The sequence below is a fragment of the Triturus cristatus genome, chromosome 8, assembly GCF_964204655.1.
Source record: "Triturus cristatus chromosome 8, aTriCri1.1, whole genome shotgun sequence".
In the NCBI taxonomy this organism is placed as follows: Eukaryota; Metazoa; Chordata; class Amphibia; order Caudata; family Salamandridae; genus Triturus; species Triturus cristatus.
This window is the reverse complement of record NC_140591.1, coordinates 539,179,657-539,191,910: the sequence shown is the minus strand read 5'-3', so window position 1 is coordinate 539,191,910 and position 12,254 is coordinate 539,179,657.

Sequence of the window (12,254 nt, the reverse complement as noted above, 5' to 3'; positions counted from 1 at the left end):
ACCGCATAAATCAACAGCGAAAGGACGCTTCCAGGGTTGCCAGGAAACAGAGCAAGTCCATGAGCCAATGATAGTAGAATGATGAATGGAGTTGAGCGTGAAAATGCGTGAAAGATACTTGCCGAACGTCACCGTTGCCAGGAAACACAGCAAAACTCATCAGCCAATGAGCGTAGAGACTTCGAACCAATAAGAGCTGACGAACTTCATCTGCGTTGCGTTTCAGTGACGCCGGCAACGAAACTGTGAAGACACGTCACAGAGTCTCACAGAGCAACAGCAGCGCGCGTGAAAGCGGTGAGTTTTTTTTAAATCTAAATATGGATTTACGCTGTGCGCTCGACATCAAAACCAAGCCAATTTTTTATTTCTGTCCAAAAATCGGAACTCAAGGTATGAGAAACACATCATGCTCACAAAAAAAAATTGGAAATCAAGGTATCAGATATACATCAAGCTCTCGTTTTGTCTCACACGGTAGCAACGAATTAAAACCTTACTTGAAAGTCGTTTTGTTTTCCTTTGAAAAGAATATGTTCCGTAGCGTTCTTTCAAATCAAGGCTAATCCATATCCTTGTAATCACCTTGCAAAATATCAGCAAACAAGTAAAAGGTCCGTTGGTAGATGACGTATAGCAGCTTCCATTTAAATTTGTAGACTTGGAGTTGAGCTGTTTTCCCAGTCGTCGCCAGTGTTAAATAGTAAGTTCTTCCATAAATGAAGTATGGAGTGCAGGTAGATCTTCAAAGTATATTTATTCAAAAGTAGGTAGGTACAACAGCTCAGCCTTCCAACTGCCTCTCACTCTTCCAGTCTCTCATCCTCCAGATTCTTTCCTGAGCCACAAGAGCCCTCACATTCTAGAACACAAGGATGTCAGCAACTAGGAACAGCTGACTGTCAGTGAGTAACATTACAACAACATGTCCTGTCTTTTAATTATAATACACTCTGCCCTAAGAGCTACCTAAGGCCTAACTTAGGGGTGAGTTATATGTAATAAACAATATTTTTAAGGCTTGGCAAAGGGGTTATGTTGCTGAATGGAATTCACAGTTTAAACTGAATTCAGGCTGCAATGGCAGTAATGAGACATGTTTAAGGTGGTATGTAAGTGGGTGGCAGAATAAGTGATGCAGGCCCACTAGTGGCATTTAATTTACAGACCCTAGATATATGGTATACCACTCTACAAGGGATTTATAGGTGAATTACATATGCCAATCAGGTATAAGCAAATTAAACCATGTTTAGGGGAGTGAGCACAAACAACCAAACATGAGCTGGATACTTGATCCTAACCCAAAGTTACCACTTGTTAAATGAAATAAACCAACCCAATGTCATTCTATGTTATAAGTGGGCCTCACTGTAATGGAAATCAAATTGAGGAGTTTTTCACTACCAGGACTTGAAAACTTAAACATACTTGCCCAACCTTTTAATTACAATATACCATGACCTAAGGGCTACCTAAGCCCTAACTTAGTGGTGAGTTATATGTAATAAAAAGAGATTTTTAAGGCTTGGCAAAGGGGTTATGTTGCCAAATGGAATTGACTGTTTAAAACTGAATTCAGTCTGCAATGGAAGTAATGAGAAATGTTCAAGGTGGCATGTAAGTGGGTGGCAGAATAAGTGCTGCAGGCCCACTAGTGGCATTTAATTTACAGACCATAGATATATGGTATACCAATCTATAAGGGATTTATAAGTGAATTAAATATGCCAATCAGGTATAAGCCGATGAAACCATGTTTAGGGGAGTAAGCACAAACAACCAAACATGAGCTGGGTACTTGATCCTAACCAAAAGTTAGCATTTGTTAAATGAAATAAGCCAACCCAATGTTATTCTATGTTATAAGTAGGCCTCACTGTAATGGAAATCAAATTGAGGAGTTTTTCACTACCAGGACTTGAAAACGTAAACATACTTGTCCAACCTTTTAACTACAATATACCATGCCCTAAGGGCTACCTAAGCCCTAACTTAGTGGTGAGTTATATGTAATAAGAAGAGATTTGGAAGGCATGACAAAGGGGTTATATTTCTAAATTGAATTGACAGTTTACAACTGCATTCAGGCTGCAATGGCAGTAATGGTACATATTTAAGGTGGTGCATGTTTAAAGTGGTATGTAAGCGGGTGGCAGACTAAGTGCTGCAGGCCCATAAGTAGCATTTAATTTACTGGCCCTGGGTATATAGTATACCACTGTACAAGGGATTTATAAGTGAATTAAATATGCCAATCAGGTGTAAGCCAATGAAACCATGTTTCAGGGAGTGAGGACAAGCACTTTAGCAGTGGTTAGCAGAGGTAAAGCGCACAGAGCATAGGCCAACAAAAACAAATCAGCGAAAAAGCAAGGTAAGTAGGCAAATGTTTGGGGGGAGACCACCCTAAGTCTGATAGGTATAACATCCTGCCTGTAGCTGTCCTTACTGTCTATACTTTCCCCTTGATGAGATTTAAGAACTGTGCCCAGCACAGAGAAAATGGCATGGACATTTTGGTAGTAAAACCTAGATGTTAGGTATGTGAATCATCCTCTCTCACTAAAAGCAGTGTTCGGGAATTTCCTTAACTAGAAAGAGACTGGAGTAAGTCTACCCTTTCATATTTGACTGTAAATTGAGACCCCCAGGAAAAGCAGTCTTTTGAGCTCATAATCAAATTTAGCCAGGCTAGCTCCATTCAAGTTGGAGGGTAAATGGTCCCAGTACTAGTTGGGTATGGCTGAGGTGGACATGACTGCTCAGTTCTCTAGACAAACACTTGTCTCGACCTCTAGACTTCTCTTTAGGAAGATAGGCTCTTCCATTATGGATTTTCCTAACAATAGTTCAGTGACAGATAGTTCCTGTAAGAAATTGGCTTATTAGTTGTGCAGAGTGTGAAGCCTGCACAAGTAAAAGGTCCACAGTTTCACCTTACTGGTAATGAAGCACACCATTGTAGTGCTTGACTCTTTCAGTGTAGTGAAGCAGAGCAGTACAAGGGCTTCTCAGTGGAGGTGGTGTGGACCAATAATCCCAATTTCTGACATTCAATAATGACTCACAATAAATGATTGTCGGGTCAGTGCTTTTTCTTTAGAAAAGGAATTGTACATTTATTGCACACACTACTACATACAATGCATTATTTTACAAATATATACAAAAGGTGGATAGAAATACCTTGGTAACACCCTGAAATCACATTTGAACTCTTGAATTACAAAAGAGAGGCTGAGGCACAGGGAAACCACACCTCACAGATTTGTGGGTAATTTGTTATTCTGAACACAGTAGTGCTCGGGGCTAGAAGACCAACTGTCTTAATCTTCAACACTCGGAGAAATGCTCCATGAACTATTGGAAATAATTTGACTCAGCACCCGCTCAAAATCAACATTTCCAATAATGCAGACTGTATAAATTCATCATTAAAATGCATACGCACAGACTACCAGAATCTTTTTTTTAATAAAATGTATTCTTTATTTGTGATTTTTTTCATTTTAAAAATTATTTTTCTTCTCTGATTTTACTGCAGCCAAAACGTGTTGGACTTCTTCCTCAGGGTTTATTTCATGTATCTCGTGAAAAGTAAAACTGTCCCGATGAAACCTTACTTGTCGTGGGCATAGGAAAACAGATCAGGATGCAGAGCACTTTTGGTCCTCCATCCCCAAGTGGTGGAGTGTATGGCAGTAATTCCTGTGTGCTCTAGTTAGGGCCTTTGGATAAATATTTCATATGTAGTCAGAGAGTCATTGATGGATCAAATATGGTGATCCAGAAACTTCAAACAATTTCACAAAATGTGTAGTCATTTCAAAACGAATGTCTGTGTAATTTAAATCCCAAGTAGGAAGGAGGCAATGATGGTCCTGTGAGTAGCATCACTTGTACGTCACGTTCCACCTATACCCACTGAAATGTGACGTGTAAGTGACCATACTCACGATGGGACAATCATTAGTTCTTGCCTACTTGGGATTTAAATTCTCCAGACGTTCAATAAAAGGCCAAAACCCACATGTTAAAAATCTTCCTCTTTTCACTGTAACCAATAATCTGTAAATGCAGTCTTAAATGTCAACAAAGCCTTTCAACATTCATCAATAAAATGTCTGCCATCATTAGATTATCAATAAAGCATTTACAATGACCATCACATATGTCTGTCTACTTTATTAAATAGCCAAAGAAAAGTCGACTCGTGTTTCAACAAACTATCCTTCCATCGATCTTGGTGAAGCTTAAGGAAAATGATGATGGCAGCTTCATCATCGGGTTCTTCCCGCCCGCTGTGGGACAGGGCATGCAGTGGCCGATGGAGACGTCGGAGCACCTTTGGAGGTGTGAGCTATAAAGTGATGTAAGAGTGGAAGGGTCAGATGAATATTGTGAAATAGAAAAATTTAAAAATGTCCTGGCCACATGGAACCTAAACTTTATTGAACCCTTTAGCTGGTATTGTTAAAAAGGGTGTGTGTCAGAGAAACACACTGTATTGAATGTGTGTCTCACAGTCTACATGTTTCAAGCCTTACCATTACGGCTTTTCATCAGGATCAGATTAAATGGTCCCTTGTACCAATCCTTCGGAAACCGGATGGTCTTCCTAATTAATACTAAGGTGAGATAAGGAAATTATCATGCAAATACAATACCCACTAGGTATGTTTTCCCAGGTTAATTTGCCAATGAGACTCTATTGTGCAACACATCACCAATCTGTGGAACCAAAGTGTTATATTTTTCACCTATGCACGACTTGTCTCTGTCATTAAATTATGAGGGTTGTGCTGCCCTTATGAAGAAACATACAAGACTATACAGGACATGAAACATAAATCACACACTCTATAAAGTAATCCTTAATATATTGGTGAAGAATTTTGAGTAATGGCTCCTAAGAAAGTCACTCAGTATACCTGGCTAGTAGGGAAACAATTGTCAATTTTTTGGGGGAAAGGTTTTATCATTGTGGTAGTGAAATGATTTACATAAATAGTGAGTTTATAAGGAAATACACTATTTGCTTATTTATTTATTTGAAGTTTTATATAGCGCAAACATGACCCGTTAGGGTATCAGAGCGCTTTTCAAGGAAAGATACGTTACGTACATGAAGGCATGGGCAAAGTACAGGGATGTGGGATAGGGAAAAGTCACTAGTGGGACAAAGCGGTGGATATATACAAGAGTCAATACAGTTCCAATATCAGCGATTACTTGAGTACTAAAGGGCACAAGGAAGAGATGAATACAATAAAGGGTACAAATCCAAGTACAGGATGGCATGGGCAGAATACAAGGATGGGGGTTAGGGAAATCACAAACGTAGGACAAAGCTGTGGATATATACAAGCGTCAAAACAGTTCCAGAATCAGCGGGCGATTTGATTACAATAGGACATAAAAGATATGTACCAAGATCAGGGCACACTGGAAGGACTGAGAGTTGTTACAAGTAGCAGGTCAAATGAGAAACAAAAAATCACAAAAAAGGTAGTATGTGCACCAAGAGAGCGTTATTGGAGGAATTTGCTCATTAAGAAGGTTTAACTTCTTTTTTGAAGAGCGCCTGGGAAGGTATTCTTCTGATGGAGGAAGGAATTGAGTTCCAGATTCTTGGCGCAGCTCCGGAGAATGCTCGATTGTATGTTTTTACCTTGCGGAAGCGAGGTGGCTGGAGCAAATGGTCTCTGGCGGATCGGGAGTTTCTGAATCTCCGAGATAGCACGATGTTCTGGTCGAGATATGCCGGGGAGTTCATGTACATGGCTTTGTGAGTGATGCAGGCCAGCTTGAGTTGAATTCTGCCTTCAAGAGGAAGCTAGTTCAAGGCCTTCGGGTGTGGTGAGATATGGTCAAATTTTTTTGAACCGAATAGGAGTCTGGCTGCTGCGTTGAGGCAAGCTTTTAGAGGGGCAGTCGAAGTCTTAGGCAGGCCAGATAGTGTGGAGCTGCCAAATTCAATTCTGGAGATAACTAACGCCTGTACAGCGGTTTTTAGGTTGGCAGTTCCAAGAAATGGTTTTAGTTTTCTCAAGTAGCTCAGATGGAATCTGGCAGTTTTGGCCATTGCGTTGATGTGTTCAATCATATTTAGGTTGCGTTCCAAAATAATCCCAAGAGATTTGACAGAATCCACAGTGGTAGGGGTGCAGTTGAGTGCTGTGATGGAGTTAGTCCATTCCAGGATGTCAGCAGATTTGTTTTTGGGGGGAGATGAGAAGAAACTCCGTTTATTGGGCATTCAGTTTGAGCTGGTTGTTGGCAAGCCAATGGACAGTCAGTTTCAGGGTATCATTTAGATGGGTGATCTCCTCAAGAGAGGTGATTTTAATGTAGATCTGGGTATCGTCGACATACATGTGGAAGGAGATGTTGTCATAGTGGAGAAGTTTAGCTAAAGGTTTGTGGTAGAGATTGAAGAGGGTAGGGGACAGAGTGGAGCCTTGCGGGACACCGATAGAGATTGGGGAGGGAGCAGATAGGTTGTTGTTGACAAGGAATCTCTGTGTGCGGTTCTGGAGAAAGAACCAAACCATTTAATGACGGTACCTCCTAAGCCCATCCTGTGTACAAGGAGTTTCTCGTGGTTGACCGTGTTGAATGCCGAGGAAAGATTCAGAAGGATCAGAAGACAGGGATTGCCTTGGTCAAGGGCTAGGAGAGCATCATCAACGATGTGAAGAATAGTAGTTTCAGTGCTGGGCCCAGGCCTGAACCCAGATTGGAATTCATCGAGTAGATTGAAATTGGCGATGTGTTGGCTTAGTTGAAGCTGCACACATTTCTCCAGTACTTTCACAAGAAGAGGGATATTCAAGATGGGTCTGAAGTTAGCTGGAATTTCCAGATTCAGACATTACGTGTCTGTTTAGCATCTTTTTTGATGCCTAAATTTGGCCCCATGAGCACCGCACGGGAGGGAAGGGGCTCTTGTAGTCACACACTAAATGTGAAAGTGAAAAAATACACAAAAAAGTAGTGAAGACACTGGTTACAGATATTTGTTTTCTATGGTGAAATGCTCATTGTCAAGGGGATTGGCTATGCCGTAATCACTTCATCAAAGCTGCACCTTGTCCAGCATACTATGCCTGCCCGTGGCTCCGAATGTGTGTAGACCGCTAACTCTCCAAAATGGCCTGCTGTTACTGGCACAGTTTAGTGTATTTTGGGTAAATCTAATCATTCCCTGTGCCGGTTTGAGCCTGCTGTTCGGCGGACCTTGACAGTTACATATATGGGGTCATCACAACTATTCCAAGCTTATTACTGGAAATATATCAATAAAGAAAATGTATAAATAAAAAACCTCACAAAACCCAGGCTTAAATGAAGTCATTCTGTTTATAAGTTTTGTAATCCTATGGTCTCTAATTGTTAGGATACACAGCATAAACCGAATGAACCAAATAGGAAGACAAGGAAAATCACAGAGCAGAAGGGTAACGATGTGGACATCATGGTTTTTGTTATAGACTTATGCAAAAAGATTGTGCATTACCAAATATTGGAAAATTAGCATTGTAGGAGGCCTCTTTTTTGTGGTGTTACAAGTGGCAGAGGTGTTATTTTTACTTTTGGTTCTGAATTGTCAGCTTGTCCTGAAAGGACGTTTGTGATCATTAGATTATGTTCAGGGAGAAACTGTGTAGGTCTGATTTTGAAGACTCTCAGACATCAAATGGCTCCATGGTATGTCATCATTCAGTCCATTATTATGAGTTCCCAAACAGAAAACCCAGGGTTATTCTTTTTAAAATAACTGGGATTCTCTAGGGATTTGTTCAATAATGGTCCACTTTAGGACCTGTTTCGTGTGTCGCTTGTAAATGTAATGTGTGGCCGTTTTTGTTGTTGCCCTTTCACATCGCAGATTTCTACGATGTTCACAAATTTGTGTTCTCACCATGCGTTTTGTCATGCCGATGTAGTGGAGATGACATGGACAGGTGATCATGTAAATTACATTTCCTGTGTTGCAATTGGTGAAATGGCGTTGGTCCCAATTGGTGTTGTTGTTGAATGTGATACTCTTACTCTTGGTGGTTAATTGGCAAACACTGCATTTACCGCATGGGTTGAGACCTGTTAGGGGGAGAGGACAACCTGTGGTGTTTCCATATCTCTGTTATTGCATGGCCTGGTGTGTATGATCATGTCCTTTAGACTGCTGCCCCTTTTGTGAGAGAACATAGGCTTTGGTAAGTCCAAAATTCTGCAATTCAACATTTGCCAATGTCTATTGATTATCTTGTTCACTTTATTAGAGGCTGTGTTGTATGTTGTCATGCAGATTGGTCTTTCTTCCTTAGGCTTCGGTGGCCTTACTTCCAAGAGAGCTTCCCTGTTGCTGTTTCTAGCTCATTTTGTTGCTTTGTAAATGACTCGAGCGGGGTAATTCCTTTTCACCAATTTGTGATGTAGATCATCTGCTTGCTGTTTGCAATCCTTAGTGTCGGAGCAGTTCCTTTCCAACCCCAGGAACTGACCAAATGGGAGATTGTCCCTCAGGTGTCTAGGGTGGAAACTATCAGAAACCAGGAGGCAAATCTTTGCGGTTGGTTTGATGTGTGTGGTTGTTTTTAGTTCACCCTCTTGACGAAAGATGTTGAGGTCCTGGAATACCAGTTCCTTGGTCGCTATGGTATTAGTAAACTTCAGAAATTCCTTTTGGTAGTTCAGCTATGTTAAGAACTGATGTGCTCTCTCCACAGTTCCATTCCATATGACCAGGAAGTCATATATATACCATTTCCACAGATTGATGTGACACAGGAAAGGGTTGCAGATACTGAGGATTCGGTGTTTCTCAAATTTGTGTACATCTAGTCCTGCTATGCTAGGGGCGAATGTGCTCCTCATGCTGGTCCCATGCTTCTGAAGGTAAAGTATGTTTTCCAACTGGAAGAAATTCCTGGTTAGTACCCACTTGCAGCATTCCATCACGATGTTCCATGACATCTGATATTCCCATTCAATTTTGAACAGTACCCTCTCAATGATGTGTAATGTTTCATTGTGTACAAACTTTGAAATGTCCAGACCCATCAGAAATTCAGTCTCAGGGTCAAATTATCTGTCCTGTAGAAGTCTCAGGACATCCTTGGTGTTCCTCAGGTTGGTGTCTGTTTTCCGGATTATGGGTCTTAGGAAAGCATCAGCAAATTTTGACAATGGTTCCAAAATGGACCCTCTGCCCGAAACAATTGGTCGTACAGGTGGATGAGTGAGGTTTTTGTGGATTATCCATATTGTATAGAAGTAGGGTGTAATGGGATTTTTGTTTATTGGAAATCCACCTTCCTTTTGTGAGATCCAGTGATGCATAAGTGACTCTTCCACCATGCTAGTAATCTGTACCCATAGGGTTTCTGTTGGGTCTTCCACGGGTACCTCCAAATTTCTAACATCCAGTAGAAGTCTCATACAGTCTTGATGGTAGGCTTCTGTTGTTGGATTACTATAGCCACACCTTTATCGACCATTTTATGACAAAATCTATGTTGTTTGCCAGCTCCTTAATTGCTTGTTTTGTTATTATTCTGGATTGATTTTCTCCATTTCTTTCAGTACAGCTTTTTCAAAAGACAATCTCCACTGGTAAGGTGGCATGCGGGGGTGAAAGTGTACTTCAACTCAACCCTGTGTCGTCTTGTACTAATATACCTGGTTCCTTGTTAGCAATATAAGTTTGTGTTTTCTGATGAATTGGTTCACTTCTGTGCATAATTTGAATGTATCCATCTTCTCCGTGGGCACAATACCTAATCATTTTTCCCGGATTTCAATCTGAGCATCTGATAGGGTATAGTCTGTCAGGTTTACCACTATACCCTTAATTTGCTGGTTGTTGCCTGGTTGTTCTGCGGAACGGTCATGCTCCTGGTTGCAACTCTGGGGTGTTCCTTGTCTGTTGCCCAATGCACTTTGGTTCATTTTCCAAGTCTGTCCCCTCCTGTGGCCCTGGCATTATCCTAAAGAAGAATTTTGTGGGTAATATTGATAATCCTATTGGGGCGTGTACCAATTGTGGAAGGGTTCTGGTGGACCTTGTGATGTTGGAAGCATATAAATGAGGTACAGGATACATTGGGGGGGCTTGATTGGGACCCCATCCCCATGTCCCTCATTAGTTCACCCTTTTTCCCTGGCCTCTTCTGCCTTTATATGCCAGTTCCACTGTTTCTGCTGGAACCAGAGCTGTTTCAGCCAGTGCCTGATGTGTCCCCGTCGGTATTATAATCCTGATGTCTACCAGATGGTGTATAGACATCTCGAATGTACGGGTGCACTCGTTCATGGCTGAACCTACTGGTGTCTTTCTTCAGTTTTGTAAATTTACTCTGCTTCAGTGTTGTCAAAATCATTCATTGTTTGGTTCAGTTCTTTTAATCTTTTTTTCAGTGAGCCTACTGACTGATGACTTTTCAGATGTACTTCTATCATCTGTACCTTTGTTTTCAGTTCATGAGAGATGCGAGTGGCCGTTTTTATTATAAAAATTAGCCAGTCTCGTGTACAATGCCAAGAGATGAGTGACCAATCTTTTGTAAAAGTTTTGTCATGCTGGAAAATGAATGGTTCATTCTTAACTATAAGACCTTGCGGGCCGCATATGCCCTCAGGTACTCTGTCATCATTAGACCATGTAGGGCTATTTTTATCTGGGATCTCTTTAAAGCTGTCAGTTCCTCCCAATCAGTGCTGTCCGTGTCGGGTTCAGGGATGTTCAGGCCTTTAAAGGGAGTGATCAGGGCCAGAATTCTTTCTACTTCTTCATTTGAAAAGGTTGGCCTGTGATCTCAGTCATGGTGGTAGAGTGTGTGATCTAGTACAGAGAAAAGTTGAGTTTTTTAAATTATTATTATTACTACTTGAGGAGGCCTAAGACTTGTGAAGACATGTATTGCTCTCACAGCTGTATGCTATCTGAATAGCAAGGTAATCAAAAGGGGGAAAAAGAGGTTAGCAGTGGACTCAGCCTCCTGTCTTACATAAATATCCAAAGAAAATTCCACTTGTTTTTCAATGAACTATCCTACAGTGATCTTGGTAAAACTTAAGGAAAACTATACATTTTCATAAAATAATCCTTACTCGCCAAAAGGTCCCTTGGTGGCATGCTTCATCATCGGGTACTTCCCACCCCGGCTGCAACACAAGACATGTAATTTACATGCTCACCTGTCCATGTCAACTCCACTACATGGGCATGACGAAATGCATGGTGAGAACACACATTTGTGAACATCGTAGCCATCTGCGATGTTACAGGGCAACAACAAAAATGTCTCCACATTAGGTTGACAAGCGACACACGATACAGGATCTGTAGTGAACCATTATTGAACAATCCCTAGGGATTCACAGTTATTTGAAAAAGAACAATGCTGGGTTTTCCGTTTGGGAACTCATAATAATGGACAGAATGATGACATACCATGGAGCCATTTTGTCTGAACCTTTGATATCTGTGAGCCATCAACAGCAGATCTACACTATTTCTCCCTGAACATAATCTACTGATCACAAACACCCTTTCAGGACAAGCAGACTGTTAGAAATGGGGGTCTCTAGTTGGCAGAGGTAGGTACCCTTGACCAAATAGGGACCCTTGCTTTTATGTCAGGGAAAGGGGATTACACAACTGGATAACCCCTGCTCACCCCCTTGGTAGCTTGGCATGAGCAGACAGGCTTATCTCAGAGGCAGTGTGTTAAGCATTTGTGAACACATACAGTAATACAGTGAAAACACTACAGATGGACACCACACAGGTTTTATAAAAATAAGTGTTCTTTATATCGACTTAACACAAGACCACAAACAATTAAAAAAAAATCAACAATACTGTACTCAAAATTGATTTAAAGATGTTAGGATTAGCTTAGTTCAAGTTGATGGTAAATGCGACACAATTCTCACATAAGTACCTGGATGCGTAATGCAAAATAAACAAAAGGCTTGCAGCGTTGGAGATGCATTGGTTCCTTGCTTCGGGGGAGACGATGCGTCACTCCTCAATGCTTGCGCAGAGTACGTGATGCATCTTGATCCTTACCGGAGAGGAGGTGATGCGTAGATTCTCGTGCTGCAGCCCGGTTGCGATGCGGCAAGATGGCGCCTCGATGCGATGCGACAATCTGGTGCGATGCGATAAGATGGAGCCCTTGATGCGACGATGTGAAGATGATGCGTGCACGCTGTGGCAGCCTTGCGGCAACTCTGTACTT